The following is an 18,039-nucleotide window of genomic DNA, read 5'->3' on the forward strand; positions in this document are numbered from 1 at the left end:
GTATTGTACTGTCACATCTTTCAGACCAAAAGGCTGCTGAGGTGTATACTTTTCCCTCCCTGGAGATTAGCAACAGCACTTCAGATCTACTGCATTCGTGCAGCTCCTGGTAAATCGAGTCTGTAACATTCCCAGCTTGGTAATATTTCAACATCAGAATTTTCGTATTTCTACTGCTTAACAGGAGATTTATTCCATGTCGCTTGCGTTACTGAGCAACATTTGGCTCACAAACATGATTGACAACAGTTTGAGGATAGCCTTGGAAATGCAGTTAACTCTTTCCGCCACAACATAAGTACATTTTGCCAGAATATCCGAGGAGTTCGATAGGCGTATGTGTAGAACGGAGCTTTCAGATGCGTAGATTCCATCCTTTACAACATTAATTCATCGGACTCTTTAAACAAGGCAGGGGTAATCAGGTGGTGCAATTTCTCATTTGCAGTATATGAACAGAGTCAGTCATTGGAAGGAGACGAGTTAGAGTGTCCTGTTCAGATTTCTGTCAATTTCTGCTGCAGTCTTTCCATTATTAGCTTTTCCATTCAGGTTGTATTATGCTAAGTCTTAACATGGCAATTTTGGGGTTTTCACATGATTTTTTTCCCCCATCTGGAAAGCATTTACTCATCTTTGGAAAACAATGATCTGCAACCCTGCAGCTTATAATCTCTGCCTAATGTATTCTTCTCCCATAACTTTGTCACCTAAGCCAACATAACTTTTTCAGCATTGTTTACTACAGTCCACCATGCTGTCAGGAAACACTCTTCCTTTCTGCTTTCCTGTCACATTTGTTTCTAGATCTAAAAGAGTCATACAACATGGAAATAGACCCTTCAGTTCAACCAGTCCACTGCTGACCATGTTCCCAAACTAAACTAGCCCCATCTGCCTATGCTTGGCCGATATCCCTCAAAACCTTTTCTATTCATGAACTTATTCAATTGTCTTTTAAACTATGTAACTGTACTTGCATCTATCACTTTCCCTGGCAGTTCATGAGCACGGTACAGTAGTGTCAAAAACAAACCAGAAAAAGCTGGATGAGGCACCATTAGTGGAGAGAAACAGTTAAAATTTGAGACTAATACAATTTCTTCAGAACACACAATGGCAGCAATGTGTACTACCTACAAGATGCACTGCTGTAACTCACCAGTTTTCTCTTGACTACACCTTCCAAATGTGCAACCTCGATTATCTCAAAGGACAAAGACATCAGATAAAAGGGACATCACCACATGTAAATTCTCCTCCAAGTTAGGTGCCATCCTGACTTGGAGGCACATTCTTTTTTTCCCCCCAGTCACTGGGTAAAACTTTTAGGATCCTCTTCCTGATAGCACTGCGTTGGGAACATGCCACCCCAAGAACTTCAGCAGCTCAAGCAGACAGCTCACCTTCTCCATGACAATTATGGACAGATGATACATTTTGGCCGAGACAGTGTTGCCACATCCCATGAAACCTGTATACATCATATTAGTAGCCTAAGATAAACATTATTACACAATTTATTGATACCTGATAATTATCATACCTGCACATTGTTACTTAAGCACTAGAGGAGCTCCCAATCAGAGTTACCAGTGTAGATTTCATACTACTGAAATTAAATAATTCTTAAAGCTTTTTTAAGACATAAGTAATATTAGTCATCTTTATTCTCAGCTACCTTCCCAATTAAATAGCATTTCATTTGTTCCAACTCTCAATATAGGTTGTCAGTATTTGCTTAAAGTGCTAATACTTTATTCCTTTTCTTACCTTTCCAAAACCACCATTCTTGTCAGCTGTAAAATGATTATTCTTAGTTCATCTTTTCTTCCTAGTCACCTTGTACTTCCACATCAAAGTACATTATAAAAGTGTTGTGTGTGGAATCTAGACATCTGTTGCACCAAAATATTAGAGGTAAAGTCCTTGATGTGATTAATTTATTTGCATTAGCATCATGAAAGTACTGATAAAAGGTAAGCATAACTAACATTTGTCTGTGTAGCAAGAAGGAAAAATGAATTATATGTCATATGGTGAAAATGAGAGATTATCTTTTTAGAGTTACCATTAAAGTTCTGTTTACTTAATCTACTGTCCTATGTGTGACATCATTCTCACATTAATGTTACTTGATACCAACTGCTTTCAAAATGATCCTGGAAGTCACTTTGTCATATCTAACCAATACAAACTGCATCTTTTTCACAAAAACTGGTTCAACCTATTTTTCAGAACAAGTAGGACATCCTGCAATTGCCGACTTTACCAGCAATACCTTGAGAATAAATGTTAATTGACAGAAAAGGACCTTGAACATTAATGGTGACTCTAAAAATCTGTTTTGAATAAGTGCAATCACTAAGTATCCGCAACTGACTGGGGGCAGATAATCACAAAGACAGGTAGCTGTCTGAATGAAGAAATTTCCTTTTAGTCCTAGAAGACTGATTCCTTATTGTGTAACGATGACATTTGGTTCCTGATTCTTTCAGCTACAGGAAACAACCTCAAATCCACCCTTGTGGGAAACACGTCAAGTTGATATTTGAAGAATTCTCTATTTTCCATTTTCCATTCTTTATTACTGTGTCATTTGCAAAATTTTCTTTCAGTTTTGGAGGTGACATCAAATCATCTTAGCAACCGTGAAGCATTTCCGAGTAGCTGCATCAAAAATGTAATTTATGAAAACATGCACGAAAGATCTCAGCCATGCATATGACAGTTCTGAGACAGGGGTTAAAAAAACTTAAACGTTCTGAAAAGCATGGTCCAGATATAGTCATCTTCTAAATCTAATGGTTTAGCTGGGGTTAGTATCCACATTGCTTTTGATAACTATAGATATCCCTCCTATAATTTGCTGAGGATAGCTTCGGACACAAAGAACATAGAAGAATACAGCGCAGTACAGGCCCTTTGGCCCTCGATGTTGCGCCGATCCAAGCCCACCTAACCTACAGTATCCCACTATCCTCCATATGCCTATCCAATGCCCGCTTAAATGCCCATAAAGAGGGAGAGTCCACCACTGCTACTGGCAGGGCATTCCATGAACTCACGACTCGCTGAGTAAAGAACCTACCCCTAACATCTGTCCTATACCTACCACCCTTAATTTAAAGCTATGCCCCCTCGTAATAGCTGACTCCATACGTGGAAAAAGGTTCTCACGGTCAACCCTATCTAAACCCCTAATCATCTTGTATACCTCTATCAAGTCATCCCTAAACCTTCTTTTCTCCAATGAAAACAACCCCAAGTGCCTCAGCCTTTCCTCATACAATCTTCCTACCATACCAGGCAACATCCTGGTAAACTTCCTCTGCACCTGTTCCAGTGCCTCCACATCCTTCCTATAGTATGGCGACCAAAACTGCACACAATACTCCAGATGCAGCCGCACCAGAGTCTTATACAACTGCAACATGACCTCAGGACTCCGGAACTCAATTCCTCTACCAAGAAAAGCCAGTACGCCATATGCCTTCTTCACCGCACTATTTACCTGGGTGGCAACTTTGAGAGATCTGTGTACATGGACACCAAGATCCCTCTGCTCATCCACACTACCAAGTATCCGACCATTAGCCCAGTACCCCATCTTTTTGTTACTCTTACCAAAGTGAATCACCTCACACTTAGCTACATTGAACTCCATTTGCCACTTATTTTGAAATTGTTTCATGCTGAGATTTCAGCTTCTTGCTCATTAACAGATGTTGTTGACTGAATCATATTGATAATCTGCACAACTAAGGAAGAAAGCTTGGTGCTTTTTCTTCATTTGGGTAGGCGAAAAATTTAAAAGGAACCTAAGAGGCAACTTTTTCACACAGAGGGTGGTGCACATATGGAATGAGCTGCCAGAGCAAGTGGTGGAGACTGGTACAATTGCAACATTTAAAAGACATCTGGATGGGTACATGAATAGGAAGGGTTTAGAGGGATATGGGCCAAGTGCTGACAAGTGGGCAGCAGGGTGGCACAGTGGTTAGCACTGCTGGCTCACAGCGCCAGTTCCCACCTCAGGCAAATGTCTGTGTGGAGTTTGCACATTATCTGCGTGGGTTTCCTCCAGGTGCTCCGGTTTCCTCCCACAGTCCAAAAATGTGCAGGTTAGGTGAATTGGCTATGCTAAATTGTCCTTAGTGTTAGGTGTAGGGGAATGGGTCTGGGTGGGTGCAGTTCGCCGATCTGGAAGTTTTTGTTGCAAACGTTTCGTCCCCTGGCTAGGCGACATCATCAGTGCTTGGGAGCCTCCTGCGAACCGGAAGCGGCAGGGACAGACCACTATAAACACCGGAGGAAACATCAAAGAAGCGCTTCGCAGGAGGCTCCCAAGCACTGATGATGTCGCCTAGCCAGGGGACGAAACGTTTGCAACAAAAACTTCCAGCTCGGTGAACAGAACCACAAGAACGAGCACCCGAGCTACAAATCTTCGCACAAACTTTGGGTGGGTGACTTCGGCGGATCAGTGTGGACTTGTTGAACTGAAGGGCCTGCTTCCACACTAAGTTATCCACGTAAATCTAAGTATATGTGACTAGATTAGGTTACAATATCTGATCGGCATGGATGAGTTCGACCAAAGGATCTGTTTCCGTGCTATACATCTCTCTGACCCTATGACTCTAAATATAACAAATCAAATCTTAAAAGTACAAGTGCAAAATGGTTGCTAGCTGAACTGCTCTGACAATACCTTCCAGTATAAAACAGGATAGGCTAAAAAAAAATTGAAATATGCTCAATTGATAGAAGTGTATTAGGTTTGTGAAAGAACTACAATAAAGATGACACTGTGAAGAGTATAAGGGAGAATACGAACCTTTGCAGCACATCAACCAATGCCCAAGCTGACAAAGATGTAACAAGAGCTCATCAATTATTTCTTTCCCTTTGAGACCTACACATAGCACTTTCTACAATGATAAGGATGCAATTAAGGTGCCAGTAAATTAAAATGTAAATATACTTCCCTATTATGTACAAAATCATTTTATACATTAATGTTTACATAAAAAGAAATGACAGCAATGTAATAGTGCATATCTGTAAAATGACAGATCTCTTGAAACAACCCACGCACAATTTTGTTAGCTGCCTACATTAAAACATCTCAGCTCAGTAATATTCTGCCTCTGTGTCGGATATAGTCAACCCTGGTGCAACCTTGGGAGTGTCATTGATAAGAGGTCATCTATTTAAAATTGCTAGTAAGAGAGCTGGAGAAATTTCTTCACCCAGAGTTATGGAATGATTTGATATGAACCATTACACTTTTATGTGAAAATTAATAAATATTGTATAGAATGGCATGAAATGTACAGCCCAGAAGCAGGTCATTCAATCAATGCCGATCTTCATGCTATATATGAGCCTCCTCTCAACTCATTTCATTTCACACTATCAATGTCAATTTTTTCTTTATTCTCCATTTGTTTCTCATGTATTTATCTATCTGATCTTTAATGGATTTATGCCATTCTCCTCAGCTACAAATACATGAACAATCATATAAATAACTACTCCATGTAGTATTAAATTCCAGATTCTCACCAATTTCCTATAAACATAGGAACAAGGAACAAGAGTCACTTGGTCCTTCACACATGTTCCGCCATTCAATAAGATAATGGATGATTTGACTTTGATCTCAGCAGTGTATACTACCTATAATCTTTTATTCCCTTCATAATCAAGAGTTCATTCTACACCTCTCAAAAATATTTGAAGATTTTGTATGACTTTGAGTGCGAGCAGCAGCTAAGGTAAGACAGTTTGTTTTAAAATTACTTACCGGTAGCGGGCAGCCATGTTTTTTTTCTCTCTTTACAGAAAGAGCGGGAGCAGCAGGGGGAAGTGACGAAGACCAGAGGGACAGCCGGGAAGGAAAGCAGTGAGTATAAATACTCACCCTTCGACACCAACGGTCACTTTGAGTGCGAGCAGCAGCTAAGGTAAGGTGGTTTGTTTTAAAATTACTTACCGGTAGCGGTGTGTGTTTTTCTCTTTACAGTAGTGAGGAAGATGCTAGAGTCGACTATCAAGAATTGTAAAGCAGCGCACATAGAAAACACAGTCAGCGTGGACTTATAAAGGGAAATTCATGTTTGACAAATCTACTAGAATTCTTTGAGGATTTTACAAGTGGAATTGGTCAAGGGAGCCAGTAGATATGATTTATTTGGATTTTGAGGCTTTTGACAAAGTCCCATGTAAGAGATTAAGATGTCAAATTCATGTTCATGGATTGGAAGCAATGAGGAGATTGATAAGGTTAGTTACCAAGCGGGAAACAACAAGTAGGAATAAATGGGTCATTTTCTGAATGACAGAGTGATGTGAGAAACAGAACTCACTCTCAAATCAGTCAGCCTGAGACAAAGCCTTGGAAACAAGAACAATATATTACAGGCTTGCAAGCACCGGATGCTTCTGCAATCAAGCAGAAATGCGCACGAAAACAAAACATTAAAGCATTCTTATTCAGTTTACAAGTTGCGGAATCACACCTCCCTTTTCCCATCCTACTATAAGCCAATTACCTCACTTAGTTATTTTCTTATCTGACCATCCTGCTGTCCTTGTCTGCATTCTTTGTTCCTTGTTTGTTACAGCTTGTTCTTTTATCCAGTTTCTCTTATCATACTATAAGCTTTATTGTGAAATGCTTCTGCTGCTTCTTTTTGTGGTCAGCTACAACCCTTCATAGTTATTTCCTAACTTAACTATTTTCTTTAAAAGACCATCTATATTCATTAAAGTCTTAGCCTTAAGTATGCTACATGCTACAAGAATTAACACCCCACCCCCCCCACCTGCAAAAACAACATTTCTAATCTCCCACAATTCTCTCTTTTTCTCTAATTGTTGTTTTGGCACTTAAGTCTCCTTTAATTCATTTTCTTATGTACTGCCCTCTTACGCCTTCTGGTAATGAGGTCCACAATCTTACATTTTACATTTGTGTTGTTCGTCCCTCGAACTCTAGAAGAATTCTTTGACTTTCTCTTTGTTGCATATCACCTGCTGATTGTAAAAGCATCTGATTTATTTGGGTTCCCTCCCCAAGGGATGTCATCAGTCGGCTTATTACCCATTTTAGGACATTGAACCCTACCACCAGACCCACTAATATCAATAATCCATAGATAGCTAGATTGACTAACCACCTTCCCCAACCAGTCAATCCCCAATTTCCCCCATTCCCATCCTTTTTCGTTCCAGTACCGATTACTGGCCTCCCTTGGCGATTTTGTTTCGCACATGTTTGGAGATATCAGTAATGTTAGAGGAGACCTCAGGTATGTACGTACAACATTCCTCTCCAATTAGTGCACAGGTACCACCCTTCTCTGCAAGAATATAATCCAGAGCTATCCTGTTCTGAAGGGTTGTTAGCCTAGTGGCAATCATTTCGGTCGTTATGGCTGCTACTTGGGATTGGGTTTTAGCCAATGCATCAGCAGTATTGGCCAACTCTTCCAGGGAAGCCGCTAACTTTTGTTTTTACTCCTGCTCAAGTGGTCCCATACATAGGTATCAAAGTCCAGAGGAGGCGATCTCCTTCAGTTACTTGCCTTCCTCCCTGTTTATTCCAAGGTATTTTTGGGGCTCTTTAACAGCCTCAAGTTGGGGAATTATATAGGCAAGGTAGCAGCAGCCAATCCAGCCTTTCTGGTTTTGAGGTAGTGTCTGAACTGGATGGTCCCAGCACCCCATTCCCGTTACATCCGCCACTCCAAACAAACTTCTCGCCCTTAAGCCACCCACCCAATATGTCCCATTCAATACTTGGGGAATGATCGTGGCAGTGGCTTGGCTGGTGTAGACACAAGATGATTTTCCTAATCGGAAGGGTGCGGTATCATTCTGATTGCAGAAGTTTTCGGGGCTGGGTTTAGGGAACCACCCTGCAATGTTATAATTACCCCTTTCAAATCTCCAAGTTGCATCATTTGAACCCGAGTCAAATTGTTGTACATCGTTCACTTATTCTTTGGTATGTGGTATTACCGTGAGAGGAATTCCAGATTCCCCATGGTGTGGGATCTCCGCACACACCCAACAATCAGTATGTCAGAATTATGCTAAACTAAAGGGACAAAGTGGTGAAATGATTTTTCCCACCCCCCTTGGCAGCTAGCGCCAATATTATCGTGACAATATAAAGCTGACCACTCATTTCAGCTCACAGCACTCTGTCTATTCTTTAACCCTTTAAATACCAGGGATGAGTGAGTCCATGCAACACTTACAATTGTTTTGGGTTACAGTTTTTTAACCAATTCTTAATAGTCTCTTATCTCAGTCCATTCTTTTTGCTCAGCTTGACTTTGAGGGTTGTCTGTAGGATGTGCTTGCCACTCTGCTGGAGGGGATGGAGCGTCCACCGGGCCCTTAACACGAGTGTGATGACTCCACCTTTTTTCAGCAGTTCGGATGGCTGTTTCAGTAGTCAGGAGGGTTAGGAACGGTCCCTCCCAGCTTGGGTGCAGTTTGGTATCTTTCCAGGTCTTTATCAGGACCCAATCACCCGGTCGTATCCAATGTACTGCGAACTCAAGTGGAGGTGTCTGGGTCAACAGACCCTTCTTCCTAAGGACAGACGAAGAAGAACCGAGCGCCACAATATAATTCTTTAAACTTGTCATTCAACTCTACAATTGGTAGTTCCCCTCTTCCACCCAGGAAAGGTAATCCAAACATCCCCTCATAAGGAGAGAGGCCTATATCACATCTAGGCGCAGTCCTAATGCGTAGCAACGCGATAAGTAAACATTTTGTCCATGGCATAGAGTCTCTAGGACTAGCTTAGACAATTGCTTCTTTAAGGTTTGATTCATTTGTTCCACCCGTCCAGAGGAAGGCAGGTGCCAAGGAGTGTGGAATTCCCAAGAGATCTCAAATCCCGCCACTACTACTTGTAGGATCTTAGAGGTAAAATGGCTACCTTGGTCTGAATCTATACTTTCCACCACTCCATATCGAGGAATTATATGTTCTAAAAGAGTTTTCACTACTCCCTTTGAGGTAGCTGAGGACATTGGAAATGCCTCCACCCACCCAGTTAGGTGATCCATTAGGACTAATAAGTACTTTTGTTTCCCTACTGGGGGTAATTCTGTGTAATCTACCTGTATTTTTCTTTAAAAGGTCTTACCCCAGGGTTTCTTCCACCTCTTGCCCCCCTTGTTACTTTTGGCAAGTCGGGCATCCTGTGCATACCTGCTTGGCTAATGTGTACATCCGTACTTCCTTAACACTGTCACACATGGCTTGGGAGCCCCAGTGACTGCCTTGGTGCAAGGTGGTTAAGATGTTTCTCATGACTGGTTTACTTAATAACTCCCTTCCATTCAGGAGGATCCATCTTCCTTAGGTTGCCTTAGCCATCGTTACAGTTTCTGCACTATCCTCCACCCCAATTTTTAAGCCCAGCAATATAATCAAATCCCTACCTAATAGATTACTTCCAATGTCAGGAATATATAGGGATTGTCCTATCACTTCCTCATTATTTCTTCTAATTAGGGTTGGCTCAAAAATAGGCACCAAGAATTCTTTGCCTTTTACTCCGGAAACTTTAAGATAATCCTTAGTCAATTTAATGTCGGTAGGTCTAAAATTTAGAGATGACCGTGCCGCTCCCGTGTCCACCAAAAATATTGCCTCCTCCCCTTCAGGTCCCACCTTTAAATTTATCAAGGGTTCCCGGTGGGTCTCGGGAGGAAGGAACCCCTGACTCCCCTAATCTTCATCTAAAGTCATTAGGGAAACTGCTTCCCTTTCTCGTGCTAATTCCAGGCATTCCCGTTTAAAATGCCCCACTTCCCCTCAATGGTAACACCCTGCCTGTTGCCTCCTTTCCTGGGTATCTGACCCTTGTCTTTCATATCCTCCCCTACCCTTCCTGCTATCCCTTGATCCCATTCTCCTTTTTGTTATTTCTTCTACTGCCGCCACCATCATTTTGGCTTTCTGTTTCTGCTTGTCTTCCCTTTTCACATATACTTTCTGTGCCTCACACAACAGTTCTTCCATCTGTCTTTCACTCCATCCATCTAATTTCTGTAATTTCTTTTGTATGTCCGGCCATGATTTAGCTACAAACTGGACATTTAAGAATCCTTGTGCTATGGGATTATTGGGATCCATTCCCGAATACTTCCTTGTGGCCTCCTTGAGCCTTTTAAGAAATGCAGAAGGGGTTTCATCCTTGTCATACTTCAAAGGCCTTCAAAGTTTGGTGATCTAGGTGCCACCTCTTTAATTCCTAATATTACCATTTCTCATCGATCCCACATTGACTCCCTATCTTCTGTCATTATTTTCCCAATGAGGGTCAACATTTGGGAATTTGTTCTGCTGGGGCCCCTTCTTCCCCATCTGGGTGCTGCTTTTCCCATTCCTATAAAGCTACTCTCCTAATCATACCTCATTCTTCCCCTGAAAATAACGTTCCTAAAATTGCCATCAGTTCTCCCCAAGTACATAAATTAGACTGTAGGAATTGCTCTAATTGTTTGGCTAGTCCAACCTGATCCTCTATTAAACTTTTCATTTCCTTTTTAAAGACCCTAACTTCACTGCTAGTTAAGGGAGTGTTTACATATCCAATTGCAGGTCAGGTGAATTGGCCATGCTTAATTGCCTGTAGTTAGGTAAGGAGTAAATGTAGGGGTATGGGTTTCTGCATCTTTTAGTTCAGAGTCCGTTCCCCTTTGTCTGGACTCTGTTCTACTTCGGGAGCTGTAGGCTCGTTCCGGGGAGTAGTATACGGGAGCGGTAAACACGTTAAGGGATCCCATTGTGACTTCCTTTTTTCATTTTTTTTGATTCCTCCGTATTCATGGGACATAATTTCACTCCCGTGCTCCCTATCCAACAAGCCACATAATCAGACTCTTTTTTTTTTAACTGCACCGTTCTTTTCGATTGACATATATATATTAAGATCTTGACACAGCCAATCCTCATCGGACCCATATTTGGCCAAAACAAAAATACCAGGCGCCTTAATACTTTCTCTAGTCCAAACGAAACAGCAAAAGTTTATCATTTTAGCCTTATCTTTCTCCCGCGTCTGGGAGTTGTTCCCAATTATCCAACATTCTCCCCAAAGAACTGTCGGCGGGATATATCCCCTTTAATGTTATTTACAGATCAATCGTTACATTGGCAACTCCCCGTGCATCCCATTGTTGCTAATTTAATTAATCTTAACGAGGTCCGGTGTCACCTTCTTCCACACTCCCTTCAGGGACCCGACTAGACACCTTGCTCGTCCGATTAATCTGACCAATTATATGCTTTTTTTGACTTCAACTGTTTTCCATAAATCACTTTTATCTAAGGATAAGAGATTAGTTAGAAACTGATAGTAAGGCAGTCATGACCTGTAAAAAGAACAGGAGTTAACATTTTATTTCATAATCTGTAAAATCCTTAACCTTAAAAGAAATCATGTTATAACTTCCATAGTAGAAATTAGATTCAAAACCGTCCCAGATCTGAAACTCCAGGGAACAAAGCACAAACATTCAATCACCAACAAACAAATATGCATTCAAACTGAATCACAAAGGGTTAAACTTTCTACTTGCTGTACAGCTCTTTCTCCCTCTCTCTCTCTCACTCACTCACACACAGACACCCTATCTCACAGACACTTTGAGCTTCCCGCAATGACTCCTCTAGCTTTTGAATATTTTGCTGGACATCTGGCCATAAGTTAGTTACGAAGTGTACCCTCAGTAGCCCTTCAGCTACTTCTGACACTGGCTGTTTTCCATGGACATATGCTTAATTTTATATATCGCCAATTCCCCATACTTTCGTATGCCCGACTATCAAGGCAAAACTTAAAGGTCTCTTTTCTTGGTCTATGCACAGTTACCTGGTCATTTCGGTGCACCCTGTCCTGCAGCAATTCCTGCAGCAGATACCACTGCCCCCATCGCCCGGATATATCCTTTAAGACCTTTCTCTACCCTGGTCTTGTGCATTAGAGTTGCCCGACCGAACCCGCCGCGTCTGCCTGCCTTGTTTCCAGGATCTGCCAGTCTGGATCGTACTCGCCCAAACCGCGAGCGACAAGCAAGGGAGTCGGAGATCACCAAAATCAGCGAGGTGCACCTCCCCCGTTGTCCCTAGAGTGTCGAGCGGTAGGCGTCTTGGATCCTGGACGAGCCCCCAAATTGTGAGAAACAGAACTCACTCAAATCAATCAGCCTGAGACAAAGCCTTGGAAACAAGAACAATTTATTACTACTTGCAAGCACCGGACGCTTTGGCAATCAAGCAGAAATGCACGCGAAAACAAAACATTAAAGCATTCTTATTCAGTTTACAAGTTGCGGAATCACGCCTCCCTTTTCCCATCCTATCATAAGCTGATTACCTCACTTGTTAGTTGTTTTCTTATCTGGCCATCCTGCTGTCCTTGTCTGCATTCTTTGTTCCTTGTTTGTTACAGCTTGTTCTTTTATCCAGTTTCTCTTATCATACTATAAGCTTTATTGTGAAATGCCCTTGCTGCTTTTTGTGGTCAGCTACAACCCTTCATAGTTATTTCCTAACTTAAAACTATATTCTTTAAAAGACTGTCTATATTCATTAAAGTCTACATACAACCCACCCCACCTGCAAAAACAACATTTCTAATCTCCCACAGTGACTAGTGGGATACTGTAGGGATTGATACCAGGACCTTATTTATTCACAAAATGTAAATGACTTCGATAAAGGAACTAAATGTATTATCTCAATTTGCAAATGACACAAAGCTGAGTGGAAGGGTCAGTTGTGAGGACATTGCAGAGTTGTTGCCAAATGGGAGGGTAAATGCATTGCAGATGCAGTATAATGTGGATAAATTTGAAAATGGCCTAATTCTACTCCAATATCATGTCTTGTATTCAACAAGACCTGGGTGTCTTTTTGTACCAGTAACTGAAATTAAGCACACAGGTGTAGCAAGCAGTAAAGAAGGCAGACTGTATGTTGCCTTTCATACTGAGAGGATTCAAGTACAGAAACAAGGATGTCTTGCTGCAATTATACAGAGCACTGGTAATGCCACACCTAGAATATTGTGAGTAGTTTTGGTCTCCTTATTGGAGGAAGGATGTTCTTGCAATTATGGTCAGGTGGCCAGCAGCAGAAATGGCTATTTCTGTTTTTGAGTCAGTCAATCTCAAATCAAGCATGCTGGGTGTTTTGATCAAGTTACTCTGACCTCAGTTAAAACTGCAGCCAGTTGTGACTTGCAGTTTCCTGTGTTGATTAAATAAGGCAAATGTAATAGTGTTCTCTAGACATACTGGCACTACTATTACCTTTATATGGAATATGCAGTTTTCAACAGTGTAAATATTTGAGTTGTTTACCAGTAAACTCCATTTTCTGGGATCAACAATCTGATCAGGATTTGATCAGATCATTGGCTGAGTGCCAGAAATCTTTCTGGAAATGGAACATGTTTTCAGGTGAATTAGAACAAAAGAATTTTCATAGAAGGCTCCCAGAACACTTTTGAGAACTTAAGCCCCAAAGTAATTTTCAGAAGATGAAGAACCCCGAGGCAAGACATTCTCAGGAGAACAAAGTTGGCCACTTCACTCAAATTGGGGTAGTATTTGATTCAAACTAAACTGAGTTAAAGGAAATAGGTAAAGGTAAAGTGAAGTTAAATTAAATGTTAAAACTGATGTTAAGTTAGATCAATTCATAGAGTGAGAAGTAAATGGTACAATGAATGTGTTTTATATTGGATATTGGTACTAAAGATGGATTTTTGAAATTTAAATTCTGAGTTCATTCCCAGCCTTTTGTCTGTCACACAAGGGAAGGTTTGAGTACTTCGTTTCAGGCAATGCTATAGAAGGCGTGCAGCAAAACTTTACCAGATTGATTCCTGGGATGACGGGACTAATATGAGGAGAGCTTGAATTGGTCAGGATTACATTCACTGGAGTTTAGAAAAATGAGGCATGGGAGAGGTGGGTATATCGCATCATCTCAAAATTTTAACAGGACTTGACAGATTAGATGCAGGAAGGATTTTCTCAATAGTGGGGTAGTCCACAATGGTGGGTCATTTTTTAGAAGAATCCCTACAGTGTTGAAATAGGCCATTTGGCACAACAAGTCCACACTGACCCTATGAAGTAACCAGTCATCTAACCTTTGGACTGTGGGATGAAATTGGAGCACCCACAGGAAACTCACTCACACACTGGGAAAACATGCAAACACCACCCAGAAAATCACCCGAGATTAGAATTGAAGCAGGATCCCTGGCACTGAGGCAGCAATACTAACCATTGGGTCATCTTGCAGCCCCAAAGTTTAAGGATAAGGGATAAAACTTTTTAGGACTGAGTGGACTGAGTAGATATAGCCCTTGTGGCTAAAGGGATCAAGGAATATGGGGGGATAAGTGTGATGATCAGTCATGATTGTATTGAATGGTGGAGCAGGCTCGAGGACCTGAATGGCCTGCTTCTGCTCCTATCCTCTGTTTCTTTATTTCATGTTTGTAACATTTCCTCAAAAAAAAAACAGCCCTATCAACTCAAGGATCTGTCAAGCATGCCTTCTCTCCACTGAAATTATACTTCTCGTTAAGTAAGGATACCAAAACTATATCTGATACTCTGGATATATTCTTACCAATGCCATGGAAAACTGTAGCAAAATTTCTTATTTTGATGTCACATTATCCTTTGAGTAAACATTTCATTTGCCTTCCTAATCACTTGCTGTACCTGCATACTAAACTTTTGTCACTCCTTTGACACACAGACCCCTCTGTACTGCAGAGTTTAGAAATCTGTCTCCATTGCTTTTCTATTCTTCCTGCAAAAAGTGAATAAAAGTTTACATTTTCCCATTTTATATTATCTGTAATATTTTTGTCCATCCACTTAACCTATCTATATCCTCTTAGATTCTCTTGTCATGTTATCTCCTACCTATCATTGTTTCATCAAAAGATTTATCAGCAAACATTCTGCCCCTTCATCAAAGTCATTCACATAGCTTGCACTGATGTAACACCATTTGTTTTACCTTGCCAACTCATGACCCTGCTTCCTATTTCAGCTAACCAATTCACTTTCCATGCTATTAAATAATGAAACTGGATGGATCATCTGACATCAACCTAGGCACTAGAAAAGACAAATGGCAGAAACAGCCCTGTCAACACTGCAGTATCCTCCTTACTAACATCTGAGGGCTAGTGCCAAAATTAGAAGAGCTGCCCACTCTCCTGGACAAATGCAACTCCAGGAACACTCAAAAGATTGACACCATCCAGGACAAAGCAGCCTACTTAACTGGCACTGCATCCACAAGGATCCAACCCCTCCACCATGAACGCTCAGTACACACTGCTGCTACTATCTACAAGATGCACTGCGGAGATTCACCAAAGATCCTCAGACAGCACCTTCCAAAAGATTCACCAAAGATCCTCAGACAGCACTACTTTCATCTAGAAGGACAAGGGCAGCACCTGCAAGCTCCCCTTCAAGCCACTCACCATCCTGACTTTTCCTTCATTGGGTCAAACTCCTGGAATTCCCTCCCTACTAGCATTGTGGGTTAACCCACAGCAGGTGGACTGCAGCAGTTTAAGGAGGCAGCTCATCACCACCTTCTCAAGGGCAACTAAGGATGGGCAATAAACACTAGCCAGCCAGTATTGCCCACATCCCATAAATAAATAAAAAGCTACCCCTTTTCTTATTTTATTTGTCACTTTTGATGTAACACACTGAATTCCCTGCAGTTGAGGACAAAACAGGAGATGTTTTCAAAAAGGAGTTGGACATAGTACTTGGGGCTAAAGAGTCAAAAGCGTCAAAGCGGGCAAAGAATACTGAGTTGGATGATCAGTAATGACGGAGCAAGCTCAAATTGTCAAATGGCCTATTTCGGCTCCTAGTTTTCTATGTTGAATGCCCTCTAGCAATCCATGTACGCCACATCTAAAGGATCGTCTTCCTCAACAGTGCTGGTTATTCCTTCAAAGTAGTACAATAAATTTGGTTGATAGGATTTCCCTTTCAAAAATCATGTTGACTATGTCTCGATTGCATTAAGATTTTATAAAGGTGCTGTGATAACCTCCTTAATAATAGCTGGCAGATACGTATTAACAATCTGGATCTTGGTGAGCAGGGAACTATTTCCAAGTTTGCAGATGACACTAAACTTGGAAGAATGCAAGCTGTGAGGAGGATAGTGCAGAACTCCAAAAGGACTTTAAAAGTTGGTGGATTTTGAACAGAGGGATTTTGGAGTCCACACCATAGATCCCTCAAAGTTGCCACCCAAGTTGATAGGGTTGTCAGGAAGGCATATGGCTTTCATTATCAAGGGGATTCAGTTTAAGAGCTACAAAGTGGAGCTGCAGCTCAAAGAGCCCTGGTTAGACCACACTTAGAATATTTTGTTCAGTATAGTCACTTCATTAGCAGAAAGATGTGGAAGCTTTAGAGAGGGTGCAGAGGAGATTTACTAGAAGGCTGGAGGGAGGTTGTGAAGAAAGGTTGAGGGAGCTAGGACTTTTCTCAGTGGAGCCAAGAAGGATGAGAGGTGACTTGATAGAAGTGTACAAGATGATGAGGCACAAATAGAGTGGACAGCCAGAGACTTTTTCCCATGTTGGAAATGGTCATCATGAGGGGATGTAATTTTAGTGATTGGAGGAAGGTTTGGGGGGATTTCAGGGGTAGGTTCTTTACTCAGAGGGTGGTGGGTGTGTGGAATGTACTGCCAGCAGTTTCAGTAGAGTCAGATACATCGGGGACATTTAAGTGACTCTTAGATCGGCACATGAATGATAGCAAAATGTAGGGTATGTAGGCTAGTTTGACCTTGGAGTAAGATTAAAGGTCGGCACAACATCGAGTGCTGTAATGTTCTGTTCTAAGTTCTAAATTGTATGGGTTGAACAGCCTCCATCTGCAGTAATTAGAATTATATGATTTTCTCAATGACAGATATGAAGCTAACTGGCCTATAGGTTTCTGATTTCTGTTTTTCATCTTTGTGAAATGTGAATTACATTATTTTTCAATGTAATAGGTCACTTTGATCTAAGAAATGATGGAATACTCTGAACAATACTACTTATCTCAACAGCACTTCTTTGAAGACATCTCTCCATGCTTCAGGCTCACTGCCTTTATTCCTGATGAAGGGCTTTTGCCCGAAACATCGATTTCGAAGCTCCTTGGATGCTGCCTGAACTGCTGTGCTCTTCCAGCACCACTAATCCAAAATCTGGTTTCCAGCATCTGCAATCATTGTTTTTACTTCTTTGAAGACATATCAATGAAGTCCACTGGGAACTGGGCACTTGCAAGTTTCAGTTGTAATAATTTTCTCAGATTTTTCTCCCTAGTGACTCCCTAGTTTTCAGTGCTTCCCTCCCTTTTACTTTTTGATCTTTACTTATATCTGGAATGTTATTTGTCTCTTCTACACTTTCAGTTTGAGGAAAAATTATATTAAAACCAACAAAGAATACACAATGAGTACATCCATGAAGTCTTGTGCATGTATTGAAAGAAGGGGGTAAAATTAACTCTAATTGTCAATCTTTATATCAAAAACCTAGGAAGCAGCAACAAGCAAAATACAATAATGCCAGAAATCCATCTCCAACAAACACTAATTGATGGAAACACTGAACTTCTAAGGCAACCTTTGCAGAGAAGAAATATTTCAGGTTGATGATCTTTCAACAGAGTGGAATGACCTAAAAGATTGACAGCTCACAGGGAGAAACCAAGCCCAGGAAAAGGCAATGTAGAAAGAATTGTTGTTATTGAATCCCTATGGAAAGGCAAGACAAAACAAGATGCTTTCTAGAAGAATTATTATTCCTGGGTCAATGACAAAAGACAATCATGCAAATCTGCTTGTCCTTCGGAGCCAGTATCAGTTAGTGGTTATACGTCTAGAGAATACCAAAGACACACATAGAACACTTTGAAGGCATACCTG

The 18,039-nt window shown here is 41.1% G+C and overlaps 1 long non-coding RNA gene across 1 annotated transcript; it reads left to right on the top strand.

The window, feature by feature from the left end:
• Nucleotides 1-41: 41 nt before the first annotated feature.
• On the top strand, nt 42-17,552 carry LOC148150587 (uncharacterized). The gene is made up of 3 exons (XR_015753152.1): nt 42-139; nt 5,851-5,972; nt 17,173-17,552. It is a non-coding gene; the product is annotated as an uncharacterized LOC148150587 (long non-coding RNA).
• The last annotated feature ends 487 nt before the right edge of the window (nt 17,553-18,039 follow it).

The sequence above is a fragment of the Chiloscyllium plagiosum genome, unplaced genomic scaffold (genome assembly GCF_037043375.1).
Source record: "Chiloscyllium plagiosum isolate Xiang-an unplaced genomic scaffold, Cpla_swu_hap1 HiC_scaffold_3, whole genome shotgun sequence".
Lineage (NCBI taxonomy): Eukaryota > Metazoa > Chordata > Chondrichthyes > Orectolobiformes > Hemiscylliidae > Chiloscyllium > Chiloscyllium plagiosum.